Source organism: Jaculus jaculus, chromosome 14 (genome assembly GCF_020740685.1).
Source record: "Jaculus jaculus isolate mJacJac1 chromosome 14, mJacJac1.mat.Y.cur, whole genome shotgun sequence".
NCBI lineage: Eukaryota > Metazoa > Chordata > Mammalia > Rodentia > Dipodidae > Jaculus > Jaculus jaculus.
Genome location: NC_059115.1, coordinates 23,533,020 through 23,559,780, shown reverse-complemented (window position 1 = coordinate 23,559,780; position 26,761 = coordinate 23,533,020). Strand labels below are relative to the sequence as shown.

At 41.5% G+C, this 26,761-nt stretch overlaps 1 protein-coding gene and 1 pseudogene across 3 annotated transcripts in view; one reads left to right on the top strand and one right to left on the bottom strand.

Moving 5' to 3' along the window:
• Stk32b (serine/threonine kinase 32B) overlaps positions 1–26,761 on the top strand; it is a 397,429-nt gene that overhangs the window by 108,295 nt on the left and 262,373 nt on the right. The gene's annotated exons all lie outside the window — the stretch shown is intronic.
• LOC105944871 lies at positions 1,566–25,760 on the bottom strand (annotated as a pseudogene).

The window sequence follows — 26,761 nt, the reverse complement described above, 5'->3', positions numbered from 1 at the left end:
ACAGCAGCTCAGGAGAGCATGATTCTGAGATCAAGGTGTGGATGGGGCAGCTTTCTCCCTCCTTGGCTGTCAGACTGCGTCTTCTCCCCGTGTCCTCCCGTGCTTATGATTGTGTGTCTGCATCCTGACCTCTGTGATGAGGGCCACCCAAGTGACCTTGCTGAACCTTAATGACCCCATTCATAGGCCCTCTTTCCAGTAAAGGCTGCATTATGAGGTACTTGGGGTTAGAACTTCAGCATATGGATTTGGGGAAATATAATTTAGCTCATAGCACCAAGTCTTGAAACACGTCATCCAGGGCTGGTTGTCATCTGTCCTCAGTCATCTTGTGCCTCATCCCCATGACACCAGTTGTACAATCTCACAGGTGAACACCAATGCAGGCTGGGGCTCCCTGGTCATGGTCAGGCAGTTGGCTATCTTAGTCACCACACAAAGACCTTCTGGGCTCCAGTCCAGTGCTTCTTTGTGGTGCTCTACTCCACGGGGGGCCTCTCCCCATGTTCTTCTCTCTGTATACAGGGACTGGTATTTTCCATCAAGTACCAGATAATGTGAGCTTCCCCTGCTCTCTTGATGTGGCAGTGGGGGAAAGCCAGGTGGCTGCAGAAGTGTTGGCCTCAGAGGCTCCAAAGCCTGTAGGGAATGGAATGCAGGTGCTGACTTCTGGCCATGCCTTGTTCTGCCAGGACATTGTTTGGGTTTTTCCAGAGAAAGACAGAGTGATAGCATGCATGTACACATAGAAAGAGAGTTGTTGAAGAACTAACTCATTCACAGATGTGATGTAATCTCTGTCTGTCATCTTGACAGGACTGTGGATTCTCTAACTTTATAGGCCTGCTCAGCTGTCAATTTGACAAGATTGAATCAACTTGACAAAGTGATTATTTTTTTCACTTTTAATTTTATTTTATATATATTATAAAAGGTTATATTTTTTAAATCCCCTCACCCCTGTTCCTGTTACACTTGGGACGCTCCTCAGTGGGGTTATGGTATTCACTGTATGGTCATGGAGGCTTCAATCAGTCCCTGCGGGGTAGTGGGGGGATGGTCCCACAGGATATTCCTACCCACTCTGTGGCTCTTACAATCCTTCTGCCCCTTCTTCCACAATGTCCCCTGAGTCATGGTTGGCCTATTGGGATTCGGATTTAGGTTAACTCACTGTCGCCTCTGGATTTATGCTTTGATAGTGTTTTGTTTGTTTCATTTTAGAAACATTTTACTTAGAGAACTAGAAAATAATTACATGTTAAGAAGCAGTGTACAATGAAAGAGAAATCAAATCAGTTACTTCATCATGCATTTCCTCCTCTTTACAACTCTAAAGCAAAGAAGAAAAAGGCACCTGTTTTGAAAGGAAAGTCAGAAAATAGGCCAGTGTATTTTTCTTCCCCATAACAGAAATAATTGCAATATTGTTGGCTTGCACATACTCATTAAAAAGTACAGGAGGCTGTACTATAAAAGCACAACCACCTACTAAGTTAGTAGTTCAAGCACTGGATCTAATTCATATTCCTCATTATTTCCTGCCCTCTTTGTGCGAAGCAGAGTCACCCTGGACGGCTGATACATCTTTCTGCTTCTCGTTTAGCCCATAATGATACACTCACTGCTGTGGAACATGCTTCAAGTTCAGGCCTTAACTTCAGGACCTGAAGATAGATGGAGTCGGAATTCCTTGAAGTAATTTCTTCAAGCTCCTTCCGTGCAGTTTCCTGAAAACTCATCTTGGGCTTTTTCTTCAGGAAGCACACATTTCCCAAGCCTTAAGTGCTCCCCACTATTATTTGCCGTAGTCTCAGTGTCCCCTCTTCAGACACACTGCATAGAGTTCTTCATCAGGACCAAACCTCACACAGTCAGTGGGACCAACGTGTCCCTCGTAGGACTCCAGCTCTTCTCCACAATTATCGTCATACTCCCAAAGTACAAGAAATTCCTTCTCATAATGAAGAGATGCAGAGTTGATGGTTGCAAGATCCTCAAAGGATTTGATGGAGTCCAAACTGACTGCCCTATGAAAATCAATAGATTGTCCATAAGGAATAACGAGGATCTCGCCCTCAGGACTATATGCCTGCCATACTGCTGACAGTCATACTAAAATTTAGAGCCTTCACTTCTGCCATAGTAGCCCGAACCCAAAGGTGAACAGTTTGTTCATTGGCTGAGAGGATGTGCCCATCCTTGCTGCACACAGGGCCTTCTCGATGTACGCAGTGTGGATGCTGATCTCCTCAGGCCCTGCTTCAGGTTTACTCAGATCATATATGCCTAACAGTTTATCCTGTCTCCCCATTAGCAAATAATAGCTGTCCTGTGTGAAACCCAGAGTCTTGACAATGTGCGTATGAGCCAGCTCATTAGTTCGTCCCCTGAGACAGCATCCCACATGTTGGCTGTGAAGTCGGCAGCTGCTGCAGAACATTTGGTGGCATCCTTATTCAATTTTGCACCCCAAACAGCTCCTTTATGACCCCAAAATGCTCCAATCCCATCTCCTGTAGCTCCCTGGTGTATCATAGGCTTACCCTCTTTTCAAGCACTGATTAGGAAATAACTGTAAGATGTGATGCCTGGGAAGGCCGAGCCCACCATGGGCTGTGTGTGGCCCAGCAGGCAAGCGGCATCTACTTCATGCCACAGCAACCCAGCCAGGCTTCAGAGGGTGGCATGTGGTGTGTGTTGTCCTTTCCTCCTTCGGCACGAGACTCCTGATGCACAAGGCCCTGCGACCTGACCTGGGGACAGTCGCAGAGGCTGATCCAGTGGAGTGAGCAAGCACTTCAGGGTGAGACCAGGATCAGCAACTGCCTCCGAGGGAGGAAGATGGAGGGCAAGGGAGGAAATAGGGGTGGAAAGACCCCAGAGAACCAGCTTCAGCAGAACGATCCACACTAGTCCAGTAGGAAGTGTCCTTTGATAGGTTTTGATTGATCACTGTGTCTGTCACCATCACCCTGGAACTGGTTGTCAGACTAGCAGTAAGAGCGATGTTCACATGGCCGCCACCTCTGCAAGTTCTCCTGCACCCTGGGAGATGTGGTAGAGGTGGCATGTCTCATGGTAAGCAGTTAACTATCTCCTACAGTTTCTGTTTTGACTTCTTCCACAACCCATTTGTTGTTTAAAAGTGCACTGTTTAGTCTCCAGGAGCTAGTGAAGTTCTTGATGTGTCTCTTGTTGTTAATTCCTGGCTTTAAAGCATTGTGACCTGACATGATGCAGGAAGGTACTTCAATTTTCCTGACTTTATGAAGGCATGCTTTATGGCCTAATATATGATCAATTTTGGAGAAGGTTCCATGTGCTGCTGAGAAGAATGTGATTCTGTAGAGTTGGAGTGGAAAGTTCTGTAGATATCTGTTAGGTCTAGTAGATCTATGATGCTGCTGAGCTCTATTATTTCCCTGTTGATTTTCTGCTTGGATGATCTGTGGAGATTGATGATTGTGGAGTATTGAAGCCTCTGACCATGATGGTGTTGGTGTTTATTTCTGTTTTATTGTAGAGTAGATTTTGTTTTATAAACTGTGGTGCCCCCGTGTTTGGGGGATATATATTTATGATTGTGATGTGCTCAGGTTGGATCATTCCCTTGATGAGTAAGAAGTGGCCTTCTTTGTCCTTTTTGATACTTTTGGTGTAAAGTCTATTTTATAAGATATTAATATAGCAACACCCACTTGTTTTTTTTATTTCCATTTACTTGGAATATCATTTTCCAACCTTTAACCCTTAGGAGGTGTCTATCTTTAGTGGTGAGGTGGGTTTCTTGAAGACAGCAGATAGAAGGGTCCAGCTTTTTTTAATCAGTCCTGATAACCTGTGTCCTTATTTTATTTATTTGAGAAAGAGAGAGAGAAATAGGTAGTTAGAGAGAGAAAGAATGGGCATGCCAGGGCCTCTAGCCACTGCAAACAAACTCCAGATGCACATGACCCCTTGTGCATATGGCTTATGTGGGTCATGGGGAATCAAATCTGCGTCCTTAGGCTTTCAAGGCAAACACCTTAACCACTAAGCCATTTCCCCAGTCTGTGTCTTTTGATGGATGAGTTAAAACCATTAATATTTAAGGTTATTACTGTGAGGTTTGAATTAATCCTTGCATGATGAGGTGTTTTATGGGGTTTGATGATTGCTTGTGTTTTGTACTGTTTTGAGTCTGGTCTATTTTGGTTATTGTGACCGTCTTTTTGTTGGCTCTTGAGAATGGTTGTTTGACTGTTCTGTGTGGAGTATTCCCTCAAGTATTCTTTGTAAGTTTGTATTTGTGTTCATATATTCATAGATTTGGCTTTTGTCATGGAAAGTTTTTCTTTTACCATCTATTATGAGGGATACCTTTGCTAGGTAAGTAGCTTAGGTTGTAAGCCATAGGTTTTTATACTTCGAAGTGTTTAATTCCAGGCCTTTCTGGCTTTCAGGGTTTCCATTGAGAAATCTGATGTAATTCTGTTGAGATTGTCTTTGTATGTTTCCAGTTGTTTCTCTCTTGTTGTTTTTAACACTCTCTCTGTGTTTTCATTGTTAAGAGATTTAACTATGATGTGTCTTGGAGAGTTTCTTCTTTTTATATTTTTAAAATATTTTACTTTTCTTTATTTATTTGAGAGAGAGAGAGAGAGAGAAAGAGAAAGAGAGAGAATCAGGGCCTCTGTTCTCTGCAAAACCCCCTCCAGATTCATGTACCCCCTAGTGCATCTGGCTTATGTGGGTCCTGGGGAATTGAACCTGGGTCTTTTGGCTTTACAGGCAAGTACTTTAACCACTAAGCAATCTCTCCAGCCCTTGGAGAGTTTTTTCTTTGATCCTATCTGTTTGGTGTTCTGTGGGCTTCTTGTATTTGGATAGGCCTCTCTTGAGAGACTTGGAAATTTTTCTTCAATAATTTTGTTGAATATGTTCTCTATGCCTCTGGCCTGGATTTCCTCTCCTTCTGGTATATCCCTGATCCAGATATTTGGTTCTTTTAGGGTGTCCCACAGTTCACTCATATTCTGTTCACTTGATTTTTTTTTTTTTTTGAACTTAGCAAAGATTTTGGCCTTCCAACCAATTTCCTCTGTCTTGTCTTCCAGGTCAGAGATTCTGTCTTCCACATGAGTAACTCTGTTGGTGAGGGGTTCTAGAGAGGTTTTTATAATTTCTATTTGATTTACAGGTTTTTTTTGTTGTTGTTGTGTTATCTTGCATCATGTCCATCTCCTTTTTGAGGTATGATTTCAATTTGAGTTCTGATTTTCTTGATGCTGCCTAGAATTCATTCTTGTATTTGATCAAGTCTTCCTTAAGCTTAATCAACAAGTTGTTGAGATTTTCCATTTCTTGACTTACCTTCAATTTATTCATATCTCTTTGGATGGTTCTAATGTTTTCTTTCATCAAATCAAGCCTACTGTCAAAAGCTGAACACTCTAGGAGATGATTCCATTCAATTTCATTGACATGATTATTGTTCTTTGATGGTTTGCTTCCATTTCAGCAATTTTTTTGATCAATGTCTCATTGGTTGTTATGTTTTCATTTTGGGAATGAATTTCTGTTGATTTCTCTATGATTTCATTGGAGGCTTCCATTGTAGGACTAGGCATCCTTGGTGGAGGTCTCTTAGTTTTCTGACTTCCATTGGCTTTTTTTGCATTGCTGTCTACACATTTTAAGAAGACTCATTTTATTAATGAGGAAGAAAGATTTTTTTCCTTTGGCCTATGCACCCTCTGACACAGGTGAGCAGGATTGTTGGTACCTAGCGGCCAGTCAGGATACCAGAGCAAAAGGCCTGATTCCACAGCTCACACAGGGACCAAGCAAGGCACAGTGGGACCTACCAGGACCAGGGGACTGGGAAGAGCTAGGGAACATGGATCTGGCCTACTTACTCTGCGCTGCATCCTCTAGCACACAGACTGGCTCAGGGAACATGAACCAGGGAACTGAGAGGAGCCAGGAAGGAGGGGTCTGGCCTATTCTCTGTACCGATGGGCCTACCAGCATGCTGTTCATGCAGGGAACCCAGACCAGAGGTGGGAGGAGCCCAGAAACAGGTGTCTAACCTACTCACTCCACGCCACAGGGCCCACCCACACACAGACTGGCACAGGGCACCGAGAACGAGGAGGTGGGAGGCAGCTATCTTCTCGTCTTATTGATGGATCTTAGTTTTCCATTACTCTGCCAACTATAAAATAAAGAAGATTCTCTAACCAAGAGTGAGAACAGTTTAGGCCAAAGGGGTATTCAACATTATTTGAGAGCTCACTCTTCTTCTCCATAGAGCAGTGGTGGATTTTTTTCTGAAGTCTGAGTTTGAAAAGAAGATTTGTAATCATCATGAAAACAAATCTCTGGTCATGCCTGAGGGATCTTCTGTTTTAGATTAGATGATGTGGGAGGCCCTGACCTAACTGTGGGTGGCACCATCCCATGGGCTGGGCTTCTGGGCAACATAACAAAGGGAAAGCTAGCTGAGCATGCAGCATGCATTTCTCTGGTCTGCTTCCTCCCTGTGATGTGATGATGTGACAATGTGATCCTTGCTTCTGGCTTCTGCTGTGATTTTCCTGCCATTATGAAACTTCCTGTTAAAATGATAAGCTGAGGGCTGGAGAGATGGCTTAGCGGTTAAGCGCTTGCCTGTGAAGCCTAAGGACCCCGGTTCGAGGCTCGGTTCCCCAGGTCCCACGTTAGCCAGATGCACGCGTCTGGAGTTCGTTTGCAGGGGCTGGAGGCCCTGGCGCGCCCATTCTGTCTCTCTCCCTCTATCTGTCTTTCTCTCTGTGTCTGTCGCTCTCAAATAAATAAATAAAAATTTTTTTTAAAAAAGTGATAAGCTGAATTGAACCCTTTCCTTGCCTTTAAGCTGCTTCTGGTTGGGTATTTCATCGCAGCAACAACAAAAGAACTGATGCCACAAAATCATGGTAGCTGAGAAATACAAATCTGCAGTATGGGTGATGGAGCCAGCCAGGGCCCCTACAGGAAATAAAAGGCCTGCTCACACAGGAAGGTTGCCCACTTTGTTTTCATCAAAGTGCATCCACGTGAGTGTTAGTCCCATTCTCACCCCCCACAACAACATATCCAGAAGTTTGGTTCCATGTCTACACACAGTGCCTCGCCAAGGTGATAGCATGAATAAGAGTTCATGAGTATCAAAAGTTACTGGGGGCCGGAGGAATTCCCCAGTCATTAATGCATATGTCATGCATGCATGAGGACCTGACTTTGGATCCCAAGCACCCACAGACAAGCTGGAAAGGTGGCATGCACCTGTAATCCCAGGGCTGGGAAGGTGGAATAGGAGGGTCCTTGAGATTCACTGGCCAGCTTATCCACCCAAATTTGTGAGTTGTAGGTTCAGGGTGAGATCCTTTCATAGAGAATAAGATAATGAGCAACTGAGAAGACATTTGGAGTTGATCTCTGGCACACTCATGCACACGCACACACATGCACCCCACATATTCATACACATAGTAGAAAACCACCCAGAATTTGTGGGTCCTTCCACGTCTCTGGGCCTGTCATGACATGGATGCTGTCACTACCAGGGAGTGAAGTGGAGAAATGCCCCTGGAATTCTGGTGCTTTGTGGATTCTTCATTGGCATCTGTCCCTTCAGAGGTGTGGGTGCCACTGTCACATCTCTGTGTCTCAGTGCATTTGAAACCCATGACTTCCTTAGGTGGAACTTACAGTCCAAGCCAGCCACATCACAGTGACTGATAATAGTGCCAAAGCCTAATTGAATTCGACTAATGAGGAGTTAATTGGGGGCTTGCCTTGTGGCAATTTGCAGTGGCTTTGGTCAAATTGCTTTTTCTTGCTTCATTAATTGACTTCCTGTGGACAAGACTTGGGCAGTCCTGCTAAGGAACATCAGTGCCTCTTGTAACTGATTTTTGGAGTTCCAAGCTGAAGGCCACTTTATCAGATACTTTCTTATTGCTGTGAATGGATACTTGATCAGAATCAACTCGGGGAAGGAGAAAGTTTATTTCATCTTTCAAGGGGAAGACTTTCACGGTGGGGAAAGCAGGGCAGAGGCAGGAAGCCAGCATGACATCAGCTGAGAAGGAAAGAGAAAGCAACAATTGCTTGTGGGGCCCCGGGTCGAACCTCAAGCCCACCTCCAGTGACACACTTCCTCTAGCAAGACTCCACCTGCAAAATGTTCTACCAATTTTCCAAAACAGTGCTATAAACTAGAGATTAAGTATTCAAACCCATGAGCCCATGGGGGACCTTATACATTCAAATCATCACACCCCTGTATCTGGGCAGAATTGGCTAAGGTGACAGTGGCAATTTTCCTTTCCAACACTTGTTCAGAGTCACAAAGCCATAGTTCAAGTTTAAGGAGGCTTCAGTTTATGAAAATCCCTCCATACCATAGTTTTCCTGGGTTAGAGCTGGGAGGAGTTATCCAGGGGTTCTGAGACATCGATCTGTTCATCACCCACCAGTACTCCTGTGCAGGTGGTACCAGAGTTGTTAGGGTCAGAGCCTAAGCCCTGGCAGCCCTAAGACAGCCTGTCCTCAACAAACTAATTAAATTGGTAAGTAACATCAAGTACAAAAAGAATATTTATTCAATGTGTCCACACTGAGAAGAGGAAAAAGATTCCTCCAGGTTCCAGTGGTCCCCAAATCCGTATTTGGAGTCCTGACATGAGATTCAGCTTTAAAAAGAGGGCAAGAGTATGCATAACTATGCCGTCGTGCTGAAGATGTTCCTGGCCACAACTGCTCCATCATCGTCTTCACTCTACTCTCTCGTGCAAGGTGGTCAGACAAGCTGTCAGGCTTTAAAACTGTTCTCTCCCAGAGAGCTCCTCTAGTTGACACCATGTCTCAGCCTTGTCCTCCTAGCATGAGACTTAGGGAAAGTTCAGTTTCTTGGGGAGGATGGGAACCTCTTTCTTCCTCTTCCCAAAGTAGCCACATTGAATAAATCTCCTTTCTCTGCTTGTTGTTGTTACTTGTCTCTTAATTGGCCTACCAAAGATCAGTGTTTCAATGGCTTAATAACCAGAGGGAAGGGCACAAGTGTTTCTCTTTACCATGTCTCTGCACCTGCCAGTTTGGTTACATGGGTCCCCTATAGGATCCAGGGGCACTAACAGTTCATTTATACTGGGTCCTGTGGACCTGGCCGTAGGCCCGAGGTCATTCCTGTAGACCTACTTGGTAGTAGGCACAGTGCCTGGCTGCCTTGATCAGCCATAGGCCAGTGGCAGTGACCCTGTCACAAATGGCCACCGCATGACTGGGTCCTGCCACCAGCACTCCATCACCTCCTCAGTCAGGAGGTTGGAAGTCCACTGAGTGGGTGAGAGCAAGGACGGCTCCTGCTGCAGGCTTCTTCTAAGGGAGACTTCTGGTAGCTTCTAGCAACCCCTGGTGTTAAAGTGGCTGGTGGACTCATCACTCCAAGCCATGCAAATGGGCACACCAGGGCCTTCGGCCACTGCAAACAAACTTTAGACACATGCCCCACCGTTTGCATCTGGCTTTACATGGGTACTGGGGAAGCGAACCTGGGTTTTTAGGCTTTGCTGGAAATGTCTTAACCACTAAGTCATTTCTCCAGCCCCTATGTGTCGTTTCCTATAACGACCAATGTCATCTGATTTAGGGCTCACTCTCATCCAGGATTAGTTCAGCACTGGATCTCTGATCACATCAGCAAAGACCCCTCCACAGAAGAGCATTGTCTTGGTCCGTTAGGGCTGCTCCTACAATACACGGACCAGGTGCTAAAGCAGTTGACACTGTTCTCACAGGTCTGACTTCAGGGTGCCAGCATGGCCGGGTGCTGTCAGGACTTTCCAGAGTGCAGACTGCTGGCTTCTACTGTGCTCTTGCATCTGGAAATCCAGAGTTCATGCCGCCCATCACTACAAATGTCAATGAACAGAGACAGGAATTGAATCTTTGTTGGTGCGTGTGTAGTAAGTGTGGTATGTGTATATACAGTGTACACACTTGTGTGTGGATTGGTGTATGGTTCATGCACGTGTGGGAACCAGTGACTATTGAGTTCCCTCTGTCCACAATGTCTGAGACAGTCTTTCACTGAGCCTGACCCATGAGCCCCAGCAATCCTCCGACCTTCCATTATCATGTCTCTCTGTGGAACAGGAGTCTGTATACCCCCAGTACTGCTGAGGCTTTCCTTCTTCCCAAGGTACCATCTAGCCAAAGTTAACTCAGAATACATCAACCATGAGCCCTGAGCTCTGTGTTATGTGTACATGAGGATTTATGTTTGCTATTTGAAACCCACGTGTCTCTAGTACTCTTACAGGGAGGAGCAGGAGCTCTGAGGAAGGCTGAGGCTCAGAGGTGCATGCCTTGTCCTTAGTCATACAGCAGAGCTGGAACATGAGCCTGCTCAGTGATCTCAGAGTGATACCACCTCTGAATCTGTCTTCTGAGTGCTTTTCTGTGGAGGGGTCTTTGCTGATGTGATCGGGTATGTAGTGCTGAAGTCATCCTGGATGAGAGCAGGCTCTAAATCAGATGAGCCCAGTGCTCCTGGCTCTTGCCTTCTTAGCTCTGAGCTTCTGAGGAGAGGAGAGTACCATGTACATGCTCTCAGTTCACCCAGGAGGACTTAAGGCCCAAGGGTGTGGTGGATCCCAGCCTTCCCCAGTGCTCAGCTAGCCAAAATCACTCCCTAATCCCAATTAGGATTTGCAAATCCTAATTTGCTGGCTCTGTCCAGCATCCCCATGGACCATCATCTTGAACATCATCGGTACTTTAGAAGCTGTTTTCTATTTTGAGGAGTATTTTCATTTCCTAAGCCTTCTCTGAGTTGGCAAGCACCTCTGCTGGTCCTCCCCAGGCACCTCTGCCCTTTGTAAGCAATGAGTCTTCTGCTGTCTTTATGTAGACATTGTACAGACTCAGATCTTCCATGAACTCAAGAAGGTGAAGATGACCTGGCCGAACATCAGGGTTCCGCTGACAAAGCGGCATCTGTGAAGCGCCCTCCTCCTCCTTCATTAGAATATATTAACTGTACAAATGCATGGGCTTCACTATGTCAATCTCATGCACATATATTATGTATTTTATCTTGTTTACCTGTCCCCACCATATGCTCTACTCTCTGCCTTACCTATCCTCTTCCCATAGCCAACCCTCTTGAAATGTTTCACCTGTGTTTCTTAAAATAGTATCAAAGTTTCAGGCTCGTTTCATTCTTCTATACATGGGTATCTAGTTCTCCTGCACTATATGTTGACAAGGCTGTTTTTCTCTAATGTATGTTTTGGCATCTGTGTTGAAAAGTAGAAACCTGTAACTATGCAGGTTTATATCTGCATCCTCTATCCAATGCATTAGTCTACATATATGGTTTTGTACCAGTTCCAATATGGTTTTGGTTCTTATGGCTCAAGAGAACAATTTGAGGTCAGCTATGTTGGTGCCACTAACATTGGTCTTTTTGTTCAGGACTATTTTGACCACTTGGAATCTTTTGTGTTTTCATATGAATTTTACTTTTCTGTTTCTGTAAAAAGTGTTATTGGAATTTTCATGGAGATTACATTGAACCTATTGATCAGTTTCAGTAGTAAAGACATTATCACAAATTCATTTCTTTTGATCCATGAACATGGAATGTCTTTTTTTTAATTAAATTTAATTTTTATTAACATTTTCCGTGAGGAATGTCTTTAATTACTTGTGTTTCCTCCAATTTTATTCTTCAGTGTTTCAAGTTTAATTGTAGATGTCTTTCGTCTTCTTGGTTAGGTTTATTACTAGGTTTTTATTGTTTAAGGCTACTGTGAAGGGGGTTGGGTAGTTTTTCTGATTTCATTGTCAGCATGTTCAGTACTGACTTACAGAAAGCAATGATTTTTGGATGTTGATTTTATACTTAACCACATTGCTGACAGTTTTTTCTTTTATCAGATCTAATAGTTATATGGTAGTCTATATTTTTTTTTATCATGTGAGTACATTTTATTGGCTTCAAAGCAGTTTTGTTTTAAATGCATAAGGCTTTTTTCTGTTTAAATTATTTTTTTTAATTTAATTTATTAGTTTTCTTTTCAGTAAATACAGGGAGTTTGGTACCATTATTTAGGCTCATCTGTGATCTACCCCCTCCCATTAGACCCTCCCTGTTAATGAAAATGGGTCGTGCATTGTGGAGTTAGCCCCCAGTTATTGGTATGATAAATATCTCTGCAAATCATGACCCAACATGTGACTCTGACATTCTTTCTACCCCCTCTTCCGCAAAATTTCCCTGAGCCATGTTGGGTTCATTTTTGGTCTGCTTCAGTGCTGAGGTGTTGGGGGTCTCTGAGGCTCTGGCTCTCTGATTTGGTAGGAGTTGATTTTTCTCTGCGTTGATCTCCTTCCCCTTTGTGCTGGTATCCAGCTCACAGGAAAACATCACCATTGCTTATTTCGCCAGTTGTCCTTAGTTTCAGTTGGGCCCCTTTTGAGGTATGTTGGGGCAGCTCTCTTCTTAGGATCTGCATCTATCTGGAAAAGAGAAGCAGATTCTCCAACGGAGAGTAAGTTAGCACCCGGAAAATTGAGATAACACTTACTTTTTTGATAGACAGTATGATAGGTTTAGGCCCTCTTATACCCCGTGATTGATGGTAGCTTGATATTGTAGAGTGGGCTTGTGTTTGGGTATGGTTCTGACTTGTTTCCCAGCTCCAGCTATGGGTCTAGTACCACTGAATGGATCAGTTAGCCAAATCAAGAGCAATTGATTCCTCACCATGGCTGTGCACCACTATTGCACTTGTGTGGGCATCACATCCGGTTATTTGTTGCTAATTAGGTTAAACAATGTGTTGCTTGGACAGATCTTGGTCATTTCCCCCAGTCGCCTATGTAGCGCATTCTGGCACTAGACACACTGACTGTCTGGGGACTGACTCTCTCCTGGCTTCCAGCCATGTCATTCCATTTTACGTGTCAGCTGCGTATGGAGTCTTCAGCAATAGGGTCTTACCACTGGCCTTTGGTGGGTCATCAAGTACTCTGACAGAAGTCTGTCATTGTTTTGGGAAACCTTGTAGGTTTCTCTGATCAAAAGCTCATTGTGGATGGTAGGCCCAAGCTGGAAGTGGGGTTTACAGGTCAGTGTCCACTAAGAAATTGAGGAAAAACATAACTAATATACAAGAGTTAGAGAGGAGAGAGATAGAGGGGAGATGGGGAGAGGGAGGGAGGGAAGATGTAGGAGATTTAGGTCAGTCTTGATCCTACCCTCTCCAGTGTCTTGTGGTTCAGGTGTTTCCTGTAAGGGTCTAGTGAAGGTTCAGCCATTTTGTCTGTCTTTTAGGAAGTAGAATTTTATGGTACCATTGCCGTTTGGGTCCAGATTACTGTTTTCCACCCTTTGATTCCCTCCCCGCCCTCCCATACTTCTTATTGTTTAGTCCATGAGGTGCTTGCTGGGTATGTAAGGCATCTTGGGCAGATTCAGGTTAGGTGTTGCAGATGAGTGAGACTATGTGTCGATTTTTTGAGAATGATCTGTTCCAGGTTCAGCCATTTTTTCCTCAAATTTCTTTATGTCGTTTTTCTTACTGCTGTATAGAATTCCATTGTGTAGATATACCACATCTTTGTTATCCATTCTTCTAATGATGGACATCTGGGTTGATTCCAGCTTTTAGCTATTACGAATTGAGCTGCTACAAACATGGTTGAGCAAATCTCTCTGGCTTTTGGTTTGAAGGTTTTAGGGTAGATGCCCAGTAAGGGTATAACTGGGTCTGTTGGTATTTCTATAGTCAGCTTTTTCAGGAGTCTCCATATTGCTTTCCAAAGTGGTTGTACTATCCTGCATTCCCACCAACAGTGAATGAGTGTCCCTGCTTCTCCACATCCTCGCCAGCATTTATTTTCATTTGACCTTTTGATGTTGGCTGTCCTTATTGGGGTAAGGTGGAATCTCATAGTTGTTTTAATTTGCATTTCTCTGATGATTAGGGATGATGAACTTTTTCTTAAGTGTGTGTTAGCCATTTGTATCTCTTCCTCTGTGAATTGCCTGTTTAACTCTGTGCCCCATTTTGTGAGTGGGGTATTTGTCTTCTTATGGTTTAGACTTTTGAGTTCTTTGTAAATTCTAGAGATAAGGCCTCTATCAGTTGGATAACCTGCAAATATTTTCTCCCATTCTGTGGGTATTCTATTAGTTTTGCTTGTTATATGCTTGTCTGTAAAGAAGCTCTTCAGCTTCATATGATCCCAATGGTTGAGTGACTGTTTAAGAACTTGAGCCACTGGGGTTTTATTCAGGAAGTCTTTTTCCATTCCTATATCATGGAAAGTACTTCCTAAATTTTCTTCCAGTAGTTTTCGAGTTTCTTGTCTTATGTTGAGGTCTTTGATCCATTTGGATTTGAGTGTAGTGCATGGTGAAATGTGTGGATCAAGTTTTAGTTTCCTACATGTGGTTATCCAGTTTGTCCAGCACCATTTGTTGAAGATGCTATCTTTTTTCCAGTCTATATTGTTTGGGCCTTTGTCAAATATCAAGTAGCTATAGTTGCTTGGCCCAAAATCCGGGTCCTCAAGTCTATTCCATTGGTCTATACTCCTGTTTTTATGCCAATACCATGCTGTTTTTATTACTATGGCTTTGTAATATTGCTTTATATCAGGTATGGTGATGCCACCAGAGGTATTTCTTTTGCTGAGGATATGTTTGGATATGCAAGGACTTCTGCCTTTCCATATGAAATTTGAGATCATTTTTTCTATCTCTGTGAAGGACACTGTAGGGATTTTAATTGGAATTGCATTAAATCTATATATTGCCTTTGGTAGGATTGTCATCTTCACAATGTTAATTCTGCCTATCCAGGAGCATGGGAGGTCTTTCCATCTTTTCAAGTCCTCCTCAATTTCTTTTTTGAGAGTTTTTATATTTTCATTGTATAGATCTTTTACTTCCTTGGTTAATGTTATTCCAAGGTATGTTTTTTTGTTGTTGTTGTTGCTATTGAAAATGGGACTATGTCCTTTATTTCTTTTTCTGTGTCTTTGTCATTTGCATACAGAAATGCTACCGATTTTTGTGCATTGATTTTGTATCCTGCTACTTTGCTATAGGAGTTAATCACCTTCAGGAGTTTTGGGATGGAGTCTCTCGGGTCTCTTACATATACAATCATGTCATCAGCAAACAGAGCTAACTTAACTTCTTCCTTTCCAAATTGTATCCCTTTTATTTCCTTCTCCTGCCTTATTACTTGGGCTAGGACTTCCAGAACTATATTGAAAAGCAGAGGTGAGAGAGGACATCCCTGTCTTGTTCCTGATCTCAATGGGAATTCCTCCAGTCTCTCTCCATTAAGTATTATTTGGGCCTTTGGAGCTTTGTATATTGCCTTTATTATGGTAAGATGTGAACCGGCCATGCCGATTCTCTCCAATGTTTTGATCATGAAGTGATGTTGTATCTTGTCAAAGGCCTTTTCTGCATCTATCAAAATGATCATGTGATTTTTATGTTTAAGCTTGTTTATGTGGTGTGTTACATTGACAGATTTTCGTATGTTGAACCACCCTTGTGTTCCTGGGATAAATCCCACTTGGTCAAGGTGGATAATGCTTTTGATGTGTTGTTGGATTTGGTTTGCGAGTATTTTGTTCAGGATCTTTACATCTATGTTCATTAGGGAAATAGGCCGATAGTTTTATTTTCTTGTGGCATCTCTGCCCGGTTTTGGGATTAGGGTGATACTAGCTTCATGGAAGGAGTTGGGTAGTTTTCCCTGTTCTTCAATTGTGTGGCACAGTTTTAGGAAGATTGGTTTGAGTTCTTCCATGATGGTTTGATAAAATTCGGCTGGGAATCCATCTGGTCCTGGACTCTTCTTTTTTGGGAGGTTTTTTTTATTACTTTTTCAATCTCCATGAGTGTGATGGGTTCATTGAGGTTGTTGATCTGCTCTGAGTTTAGCTTTGGTAGATGATATGCATCCAGGAATTTATCCCTCTCCTCCACATTTTCCAGTTTTGTGGAGTAGAGGTTTTTGAAATAAGTCCTGATGATTCTGCCAATTTCACTGATGTCTGTTGTGATCTCTCCTTTTTCATTTTGAATTTTGTTAATTTGGAGTCTCTCCTTTTTTTGCTTGATCAAATTGGCCAGAGGTTTGTCAATCTTGTTTATTTTTTCAAAGAACCAGCTCTTTGTTTTGTCAATTGCCTTAATTGTTTCCTTGGTTTCCAATTCATTAATTTCTGCTCTGATTTTAATTATTTCTTTCCTTCTGGAGCTCTTTGGGTTGGATTTTTCTTGTTTTTCCAATGCCTTTAGGTGGATGGTTAGGCTATTGATTTGGGATCTTTCTATCTTTTTTATGAAGGCATTGAGTGCTATGAATTTTCCCCTGACGATTGCCTTCATTGTGTCCCATAAGTTTTGGTATGATGTGTTCTCATTGTCATTCAATTCCAGGAATATTGAAATTTCATTTTTTATTTCATCCACTATCCATTTATTGTTTAAGAGTGTGCTATTCAGTTTCCAGTTGCCGTTGGGGTTCTTGTTTTTTTTTTGTTGTTGTTGTTGATTTTTAGGAATATAGCATTATGATCTGATATCATGCAGGGAATTATGTCGATTTTCCTAAATATGTGGAGGCTATCTTTGTGACCCAGTATATGGTCTATTTTAGAGAATGTTCCATGGGCTGCTGAGAAGAATGTGTAGTCTGGGGGGGGGGGGGAGATGGAAAGTTCTGTAGATGTCTGTTAGGTCTCAGTGCTCTATGGTTTTGTTGAGCTCTCTTACTTCCCTGTTGAGCTTCTGTTTGGATGATATGTCTATTACTGATAATGGTGTGTTAATGTCCCCAGCTATGATAATGTTGGTGGTTATTTCTGTTTTATTGTCAAGTAGGTTTTGTTTTATGAACTGTGGTGCCCCTGTGTTTGGTGCATACAGATTTATGATTGTAATATCCTCTTGATGGATTGTTCCCTTTATAAGTAGGAAGTAGCCTTCTTTGTCTTTTTTGATTGTTTTTGGTTTGAAGTCAACTTTATCTGATATTAATATAGCTACACCTGCTTGTTTCTTATTCCCATTTGCTTGGAATATTGTTTTACACCCTTTCACCCTGAAGAGGTTTCTGTCTTTAGTGGTAAGGTGGCTTTCTTGAAGGCAGCAGATTGAGGGGTCTAATTTTTTGATCTACCCTGTTAGCCTGTGTCTCTTGATGGGTGAATTAAGGCCATTAATGTTTAGGGTGATGACTGTGAGATTTGATTTGATCCCTGTCATGTTGTGGTGGTAGAGGTGTGTTGGCATTTCCATGGAATTTAATTTTTTTTTTCTATCTACTCTGGGTTTGGTTGCTGTGATCTGCTTCTTATAGGCATTTGTGTTTGGTTATTTGTTTCTTCTCTGTGGAGAATTTCCTGGAGTACTTTCTGTAGGTTTGGTTTTGTGTTCATATAATTGTAAAGCTGAATTTTGTCATGGAAAATTTTCCTTTCACCATCTATTATAAGGGAGACTTTTGCCGGATAGAGTAGTTTGGGTTGGAAGCCATAGTTTCTTAGTGTTGGGAGAGTTTAATTCCAGGCCCTTCTAGCTTTCAGGGTTTCCATTGAGAAGTCTGAAGTAATTCTGATGGGGTTTCCTTTGAAAGTAGTGTGCTGTTTTTCCCTAGCTGCTTTTAGGATTTTTTTCTTGGTGTAATGTTTGGAGTCTTAATGATAATATGTCTTGGGGAGTTTCTCCTTTGGTCTAGTCGGTTAGGAGTTCTGTTTGCTTCTTGAATCTTGATGGGCCTTTCTTTTAAGAGACAGAGGAAGTTTTCTTCAATTATTGTGTTAAATAAGTTCTCCATGCCTTTGGTCTGAAATTCTTCTCCTTCTGGTATTCCAATGATTCTGATATTAGGACGTTTAAGTGTATCCCACAATTCTCTCATGTTCTGTTCACAGGAACTTTTGAACTTACTGAAATTTTTGGACTCTCGAACTGTTTCTTCCATCCTGTCTTCCAGATCAGAATTTCTATCTTCCACTTCGCTGACTCTACTCTTGAGAGCCTCTAGTGAGTTTTGGACTTGTTCAATTAAGTTTGCATTTTCTACTACTTTCCTATATATCACTTTCAACGCTTTGTCCAGCTCCCTTTTTGTCTCATTTTCTGATTTTCTTGATGATTCTTGGAAATCATCCTTGCATTTCTTTATGTTTTCATTCAGTGTGGCCAGCTGATTTTTAAGGTCCTCGTTTTTTCACTCTCCCTCAACTCTTAGCTCTCTTTGAATTCCTTCCAGTGTCTTATCATATTGCTCTAGTTTAGTGATGGTAGCATCCATACGATTATCTATCCTTTGTAGCTTTCCTGTCAGTTCTAGCAGTAGTTTGGTCAGGGTTGCATTGTTTATTGCTTCCACTTGATGTTCTGATCCTAAACACTCTTCTATGTTTTGGTTAGTCGTGATCCTTGTTGGACTGGGTGATCTGTCTGGATTTTCTTGCATTTCTTGACCGGAAGTCTAGATTTTTTAAAGTATGGAGCCTATTATCTATAAATGGTAATAATTTTAGTTTTTCGTTTCCTTTCTGAATCCCTCTTATATTTTCTCTTGCCTCATTGCTGGATTAGAATGCGAGTGGACATCCATGTCTGCCTCCTGATTGTAAGAGAAATGTTTTCCAGTATTTCTGGAGTTAGTATACTGATAGTTAGAAATTTGTCATACATAATCTTGATTATATTGAAATATGTTCATTCTAGCCCCAATGTCTGCAGGAATTTCATCATAAAGCATGTTGAATCTTTTTCAAAAATTTTATAAAGGATTTTTAGTTATTTATTGAGAGGATCCTCTAATTTTTTAAAAGATATTTTATTTATTTTCAAGCAGAGAAAGAGAGAAGAGACACAGACAGAATGGGTATATGTGCTAGGGCCTTTAGCCTCTGCAAATGTACTCCAGATGCATGCACTTCTTTGTACATCTGGTTTTATGTGGATACTAGGGAATGAAACCCTGGTTGTTAGGCTTTGCAGGCCAGTGCCTTAACCACTGAGCAATCTCTCCAGCCTGGGTCTTGTGATTTTTATCCTTGATTCTGTTCATGTGCCATATTACATTTATTGGTATGCATATATTGAACCATCCTTGTATTCGTGGAATTAAACCAATTTATATAGAATGTAAATATATTTTGTTTGTTAAAATGTGGTGTTTAATTTGTTTTGCAAGTCTCTTACTGAGGATTTTCACATCTATGTTCATCAGAGAAGTTGGCTTGAAGTGTCCTTTGTTGTTTGTCCTAGTCTATTTTTTTGCCAAGTCAGTAATGCTGACTTCATGCAATGCTTTGGTAGTGTCATGTGCCTTCCTTTTGGAGGGATGATTTACAGAGCACAGGTGTTAGCTTTCTCTAATGTTCTGGCAGAATTCAGCAATGAATCTATGGAGTGCAGGGCTTTGTGGAATTGGGGGACTATTACTGTTTCAATCTAGTAAGACTGAAAATTGCTATGCATCTATTTAGTTGTTTATATTGTCTAATTCTGGTAGATCATATATTTATGCATTCTTTCTGGATATTTCAATTTATTGTGATACAAATGTTCACAGTATCTCCTAATCGTCCTTTGGATTTTATTGTCTACTCTAAGATCCATATCTTGTCATTCCTGGTTTTATTAATGTTTTTTTCTTTTGATTAATTTTGTTAAGGGTTTATCAGTCTTGTTTATATTTTCAGGGTATCAGCTCTGTTTCATTAATCTTTTGTTTTATCTTTTATTAGCCTCCATATCACTAACCTCTGATCTCTATCATCTATTTAAACTTACCTTTTAAAACTGCTATACATCCCTAAAGTTCTAGTTACTTGTATTTTCATTTGATTCAATGAATTTTTAATTTTCTTTCTAATTTATTTTTTCTTGTGTAATATACTATGTGTGGTATATGCCACATATATATGTCAATGTGGTGCTCACTTGTGGTGGAATGTGCTTGCCTGTAAAGGGGCAATTGAACCTGTGTCTTTTGGCTTTGGAGGCAAGTGCAAATACTTTCATGAAAGGCAACCTCCGGATTTATGAAATCATGAAAATAAATTATTAATTCTACTTGTATTCTCATTTTTTCTATATTTATCATAAGTCTGTCTATGCAGATACTAAGATGCCTCATACTACATTTGAGCTGGTACCTTCATTATTTTTTAAATTTATTTTATTAGTTATAGACATACTTAGTAAGGAAATACCACACGTTGTACCATCCTTTCCTGCCACCCTGCCCCTTTCTGAAGGGCCCTTCTTGTTGAGGATACAGATCATCCCCATGGAAATTGTGAGTCATGCATTCTGTGGGGGCAACTGTTAGTTATGGGGGAGAAGCAATGTCTCTATGCATAATGACCCAACTTGTGGCTCGAACAATCTTGACACCTCTTCTTTCACAAAAGTTCCCTGAGCCATGTTGGGTGTGTTTTAAATCTGCTTCAGTGATGGGCTTATTAGGGGTTTCTGGATCTCTGGTTTGGTAGGTGTTGAGTGTCCTCAGTGTCTGTCTCCTTCACCCTTGTGCTGATATCAGGTTCACCAGGAGAGCAGCACTCTTGCTCATTTTCACAGTTCCTCTCTGGTTTAAGATGGCCTGAGATGAAATGCAATGGGTCATTTATCTCCTCTGGTCCTGCTCCTATCTGAAAGAGATAAGCAGATTTTCAAATGGACAGTGAACTCAGCAGAGGTTAAATGGGATAACCATTGTTAATTTAGAGAGAATTTAATAGGTGTAGACCCTCTTATAGCCCAAGATTAGTGGGAACTTGACATTGGAAAGCATAATCATTATCTGGATATGATTCTGACTTGTTTTCCATTTCCAGATATGGGTTTAAAATGACTTCTTAATTTTTTTTTCTGAGAGTGCACGAGAGACAGAAAACGAGAGAGTTGGTGTGCCAGGTCCTCAGCCACTGCAATCGAACTCAAGACGCTTGTGCAACCTAGTGCGCATGTGTGACCTTGAGCTTGTGTCACCTTGTGCACCTGGCTTATGTAGGACCTGGAGAGTTGAACATGGGTCCTTAGGCTTCTCAGGCAAGCATCTTAACCCCTACGCCATCTCTCCAGCCCTATTAGGTGGTTTTGAATGGAATATTCTATAGCTGTCCATCAAGTCCATGATCTATGGTGTAGATTAACTAAGATCTTTCTTTGCTGACTTTGTTTTGTTTGGTTTGGTTTTGGTAATCTATATGTTGACAAAACTTGGCTGTTTAAGTAATTCACTATTATTTTGTCCAGACTTATCTGTCCCTTTATGTGTTTGTTTTATGAAATAAGGTGCATCAACATTCAGTGCCTAAATAATTACTATCATCATACATTATTGGTATTTTGTACCCTTTATTAATATGTAGTAACTCAGTATTAATATTTGAGTAACTTTGTTTAAGGTCTGTTATCTATTTGGACACATATAAGAATGGCTACTCCTAACTTCTTCCTGTTTCTTTGTCTATATTTTTTTATACTTTGATTTCTAGTCTGTATGCATTTTGAAAACGAGGTGGGTCTCTTCCAGAAAACAAACAGTTGGATTATGTGTTTTGATCCAATCTGCCAGTCTGTATCTTTTATTTGGACAGTTAAGATGATTTACATTCAAGATTATTATTGAAAGGTATTAGCTGATTTCTGTAATTTTGTTGTTTTCTTGGTTGAATTAGTTTGTTCTTTATTTTCTTCATATGTGTCTCAGGAGCTTTCTGTATCACTGAAATGAACATCTTTTATTCTTTCCCAGTTGTCATTTGTTAATCTATTCCTCTCATTAAGTTTATTGTTTCCAGAGTTTCTTGTTTGTGGCTGTGTTTCTTTTTCCTCTGTGTGTGGCATTCTTTTAGGTATTCTTAGTAATGCTGAATTAGTGTTCATCACTTGTCTAAGCATGTGTTTGTCATGGAAATTCTCTACTTCTTCATTAATATTGTAAGACAATATTGAAGGATATAGTATTCTTTTTGAAATATATTTTTAAAATTTATTTTCAAGGCAAGAGTGAGAGAATAAATATGGGTGCACCAGGGCCTCTTGCTACTGCAAACGAACTCCAGACACGTGCACCACTTTGTGCATCTGAGTTTACATGGTTGCTAGGGAATCAAACCCAGTCTATAAGGCTTTGCAAGCAAGTGCCTTAATCACTGGGAAATCTCCACCAAAAGAGATATTATTATTATTATTTTTTATTTGAGAGAGAGGAAGAGAGAGAAAGAATGGGCATGCCAGGGCATCAGCTACTGCAAACGAACTCCAGATGTGTGGTGGTTTGGGTTCAGGTGCCCCACAAACTTAGGTGTTCTGAATGCTAGGTTCCCAGGTTATGGAGATTTGGGAATTAATGTCTCCTGGGTGGAGTGTATTGTTGGGGGCAGGCTTATTGGTTTTATAGCCAGTTTCCCCATGCCAGTGTTTGTCACAGTCTCTTGTTGCTATTGTCCACCTTATTTTGGTCAGGGGGTGATATTCACCCTCTGCTTGTGCCATCATTTTACCCTGCCATTGTGGAGATTCCCCTTGGGCTTGTAAGCCAAAATAAACCTCTTTTTCCCACAAGCTGCTTTGGGTTGGCTGATTTCTAACAGGAGTGTGAACCTGACTGCAACAGTAAAGTGCTACTGAGGAGTGGGATTGCTGCTAGACACCTGACTGTGTGGCTTTGGCCTCTTGGAGCTGATTTTCAAGAGGAATGTAGAACAATTTGAAACCTTGGCCTAAGAGACACCTTACAGTGCTGTAAGTACAGCTTGATGGACTATTCTTGGCAGAGTTGAAAGACCTGAATGGAGTAAGAACTATGGACTGTGAGGTTTGGCTTATGAGGGTGAGAAAGAGCTTTGCCTGGACTGGGCTAGCAGTTTGTGTGGGAAGCTTGCTGTTATGCCTACATCCTGAGAAGTTGTGCAGGGTTGCTTTGTGTAGAAATGAACTGGTGTGAGGAGAAGGATATGGCATAGAAAAAAATCTTTGGGTGCACTGCTGCCTGTTCAGCTGCAACTGAGAGATTACAACCTTTGAGATTGGGCCAGCTGACCTGCACTGAGGCAACAGGAAGAATGTAGACTCTTTTAAAGGGGACTGAGTGCTCAAGAAGTGTCCTGTTCTTTAAAGTCTGCTTTATTCCACCCCCTCCTCAGCCCCTGCTGGATTAACAAGTTGACACCCTACCTGGTATTGGGGATTATAAGAAGTGCAGGAAAGAGAGGGTCATTGAGTTTGCAACATGTCTTGTGTTTTGGAAATGGCCATGGGCAGTGTGAAGCAGGCTTACTGGATGCCTGGATGGAGGCCCAATGGAGCCATGAGGATGAACCGTAGGTTGCAATGGAGATCCTGTGGAGATGCCAGGACCATAAAATGGCTGACAAGGAGAGCTGCCAGCCCAGATGAAGTTTTCCAGGACTGTGAGTAGCCTAGCCAGAGGGGCAGAATTGGAACTCTAGAGACTTGTTGCTGGTTAGAGTTATTGGACTTGGAGACTTGTCACTGGGTGGAGTTGTTGGACTTGGAGCTACAGAATTTGGTGTTTACCCTATTTAATCCTATTGGTAGAATATTTCTTTGCTATGCCCAATGCCATCTTTTGCAGTGTGAATGTTTATTCTGTGCCATTATGCATTTTTTGAGGTTATTTTTTGGAATCATGGCTCAGCTAAAAGATCTTAGACTATGGGGAAGTATAAACATCACTGGAATTGATAAAAACTATAGATAATTTTAAAGTTGGATGAATGCATTGCATTTTATATCATATATGGTTATCAGTTTATGGGGGGAAGGGGTGAAATGTGGTGGTTTTGATTGAGGTGTCCCCCACAAACTTAGGTGTTCTGAGTGTTAGGTTCCCAGCTAATGGAGATTTGGGAATTAGTGCACCTCCTGGAGGGAGTGTGTTGTTGGGGGCGGGCTTATGGGTGTTATAGCCAGTTTCCTCTTGCCAGTGTTTGGCACACTCTCCTGTTCCTGTTGTCCACCTTATTTTGGCCAGAGTGTGATGTCCACTCTGTGCTCATGCCATCCCTTTCCCCTGTCATCGTGGAGCTTCCCCTCAAGCCTTTAAGCCAATATAAACCTCTTTTTCCCACAAGCTGCTCTTGGTTGGGTGATTTCTATCAGGAATGTGAAACTGATTGTAATAAGATGCATGTGCTAACTTGTGCATCTGGCTTACATGAGTTCTGGAGAATCGAACTTGGGTACTTTGTCTTTGCAGCAGGAAGGTGCCTTAACCACTAAGCCATTTCTCCAACCACTAGTAGATATTCTTGATTGGTAGTTATTTGCTCTCAGGACTTGGATTACATCATACCATGCTTTTCTGGCTTTTAATATTCTGCTGAGAAATCTTAGGTAATTTCAATGAGTCTACTATTGTAAAAAAAAGTTGACATTTTTTCACTGCCCTTAATATTATTTCTTTGTTATGTAGTTATTAATATTATAACTTCAGTGTAATGTGGAAATGCTCTTTTCTGATTATATGTGCTTGTTTTTCTAAATGCCACCAATACTTGAGTCCATATCTTTCCCCACATTTTAATTCTTTTTTTTTTTTCCTGCTATACTAGTGCTGAGTATGTTTCCTATGCCTTCCCTTTGAAACATAGTTTGTTCTTCTCTCCCTTATGTTTCTCACTCTCTTCATCACATCCCAGCGTGTTTGAAAGTTGTGGTCATGCGTTCTTATTTTTCTTCTACAGCACTGACTGGATATGTCTCCTCAGTCTTGTTTACAGCCCCTGATATCCTTTCTTCTGCCTGATCTGATCTATCTGTGGTGCTTTCTCCTGTTTTTTTTTTTTTCTTTGAATGATTGATATTTTTATTTTCATTTTCTATGTGGATTTTTTTTCTGCATCTTAATGTTCATCTACATTGTTGACTTTCTCTTCCATGTTGCCTACTTTCTTATCCAGGCCCTGAACTGCATTCTTGCATCGTCTTTGAAGTCACTGGTCCTTTTAAAAGTACACTTGTCATTGGCATTTATCTATTTCAGTATGTTTTGTTTCAGTTATTGAGGCATTATGATAATTTAGGGTGTTCATATTGGCTTGCTTTTCATTATTTTGATTCTGTTGTGAAATCTGTGCATTGGAGCGGGATAGTTCCGAGGCAGGGAGCCCACTCATTGTCTGGCCTCTGCTGGATGCTCTGGTGTACACTCTTCACCTGTACATTGACATATTTTTGCATTCATGGAATTGAGCCCCGAGTTCTCAGGGGTCATTGCTAGCTTGGTCAGTAGAGAGGGGAGACTCTTCCTAAAACTACTTATCTGATGATTTATTTCAGACTTGTGCAGATGGCGGGTAGTGCTGAGTTCCCTTAGTCTTCCACTCCGTGGACCTGGTACGAGAAGCCGGAGAAACAAGAGGTGCTGATTAGTGGTGTCATTCACCACCGCTTGCCTCCAGATGTAGTCTCAGGGCTTCTGCAGTCTGCTTGAATTACCACAAACAGAGCCCCTAAAGTGCCTTGCACACTGCACCATTGCCTCCGCACTTTATGTTTCAAATTTAGTGGAAATGGAGGGACTACCGACATTTTTAGAGGTTTCCCAATGCACGTTATTCAACGCATTGAGATTTGGGTGGCATTTGCCGTCTTCCATGAGCACTCCATTGATTCTAGAGTCTTCCAGGGGCTCATGGTGAGTTTTGTTAACCATGTTCAGTCAGAGGCCCAGAGAAAATGTCAGGCCCAGGCTTTGCCCCACCGTTCTGCATCTTCCTTGAAGAGACGAATAACACTGACAATGACTGAAAAAGAAAAAAACAAAAAAAACACCTGAAGAGGCAGAAATATTGGGCTTGAGTCTTAAGCCTGGAAAAGTGACCAAAACCTTTCTGTGTTTCACTGTTTTATCTGTAGAGTGGAGATGAGATAGTAGCTGGACTAGGTTGAGTAGTGGCCCCTACATTATGTTTTCCTGGAACCTTAGAATGTGATCTTATTTGAAAATACAATGTCCTCCCATCTTAGTCTAAAGTTATAAGACTCCTAGCAGATGTCTTGAATGTAAGACATTATCTAATCCCATATATGCTATATTTGTTTCTATGCATACATACTTGTGATCAGGTTTAATATATAAAAATATGTAATATTACACAAATATTATTTATATTTATATGTATATAATATATAATATACAAAACGAGATTACCAACAGCAGTCATAGAACAATTCTAACCATTACTGTAATAAAAGTTATGTGAATATCTTTCTCTTCCAAAATATCTTACTGTATGACAATCGGCTTGTTCTTGTGATATTGCGAGATGGTTCAGGCCCATGTGCTGATATGAAGCGAGGAGGAGGCACAGGCATTGTGGTTCACTGGGCTCAGCTGAACATAAGTGCTGTGATGCAGCTCTGATCACCATACCAGTATGGAAGCACTGAGCAAGGGATGTGTTAGGCAAGAGAGATGTCATCTTTCATAAAATAATATGCAATATGACATTTACAACTAACATCTCTGGAATTTTGAATTTAATATTTACAGATCATAGTTGACTGCAGAAAACTTAAACCGAGTGCATTACTTACTTTTGTTGTTATAACCAAATACCTGGCAAGAACTGACTTGCAGAAGGTTTATTTTAGCTCACAGTTTGAAGGTGTACAGTCCAGCACAACAGGAAAGGCGTGGCCGCAGCTGGGTCC